The sequence below is a fragment of the Labrus mixtus genome, chromosome 21 (genome assembly GCF_963584025.1).
Source record: "Labrus mixtus chromosome 21, fLabMix1.1, whole genome shotgun sequence".
NCBI classification, from domain to species: Eukaryota; Metazoa; Chordata; class Actinopteri; order Labriformes; family Labridae; genus Labrus; species Labrus mixtus.
Window position 1 is genome coordinate 9,950,270 of NC_083632.1, and position 1,615 is coordinate 9,951,884.

Genomic DNA, 1,615 nt, shown 5'->3' on the forward strand with positions numbered 1-1,615 from the left:
AATAACATGTTCTTTCATTTGCATAATGAAATGAGAAGGGCAGGAGCTCTTAAGTACATAGTCAAGCTGCTCAAAACAGACGATTGTTGCAGACAACCGCCACTAAAAACTAGGACATGGTGTACAGATCTACTTTACCTCTGAGAATATGTCTCTCAACAGAGATAGATAGATAGATAGACAGATAGATAGATAGATAGACAGATAGATAGATAGATAGATAGATAGATCCCTTGCTTTGTGCATTATACCTAAATGTTAGTGAAATCCAGCCCCAAATGCAGAATCTTCAATGGACCTTTACGTATCCAGCATCTGGCCTGTTAATTACAGAGCCACAATTGTCCTGCTGACTTAACTTATCTGCCCGAGCAAGAGCAGAAGTTGTTAGTAGTCCGTGCCATTCCTTTGTTCTGAATTCCTTCTATTCTTAGCCCGATGTTGAGGAGAAAATATGCCTCATACCGTTCACATGCTGTTAATTCATAAGAGAAACTCGATCAGTGTCAGAAATACAACACAAACAGCATGAAACCACACAAGTTTAAATGCAGATAGGGCTAATAATTTGGTGTAACACATACAGGCAGACAAGAAAGCAGAGCGGAGCTGTCCTTGGTGCTGAATCAGCCACCCATGCTTGGCTGCGGATGCTCCCAGTGGACTGCTGCTGTCTGGTGGCCTGTGGCTCTCGGCCATTGTGTTACACCCGTAGCACTGTTTGCTTGTTTTACAGTGTGCTGTATTCTATTTTGATCCTCATTTCAGCACTAGTGTGGAAGGTTAATATTTGTTTTCATTCTTTGATCTTATCCATGGTGTATTTAGTTCTTGGTTTAGTTAAAACCGTTAACTCATGGTTTCAGGTACTGCAGGTAGGAGCCATGATTTCTTTGTACAATCGTCTGCTTGTTCACCAAAGATGAGTAAACCTAAGGAAAATAACGAAGCCCTTGTAAGGAAAAATTGTTTATTTGTCTGTGTACCATTCATTATGAATATGGTCTCTGTGTCTCTAGTATTGGTAGCCTAATCTAAAAAAAAAAAATGATGCAACAGGGGTCCTAAAAAAGAACTTTAAATTATATGACATTATCATATTTTTGTTTTCATGATCTTTCATTAAAGTGAATAAAATGTAATTTTAATGCAAAGACTATGCATTAAAATAATTGTCACTGAAATGCAGTATGAGGGAAGTTTGGCCTAACGTTGTTTGAAATAGACTATCTCATGCAACCTTATGGTATAGCCTACATAGCCTACGTTATGAGTGCATTTTGCCATAATTATTTCGCCCATGTAAGTCCCCCCCCCCCAAAAAAAAAAAAAAAAAACAACAACAACAACATATAATTTATAATTCCCTCATCATGAAAATTAAAGAGGTAAAGGTAAAATGGCGTTTATAAAACTGTAAAAGAAAGCACAAATCAATTTCGATTCTTGAGACCTACCTCCCACCACTTGCAGCGGGCATAATTTCTCAACCAATCACGTCGCGTTCCATACCTCCCCGTGGTGTATTTTACTGTGATGAACCAATCAGAGCGAGTGTAGCACTTTGCCACGGCGAAATCAAAGTTGTTGTAAGAGCGCGCGCGCGCGCGTGTGT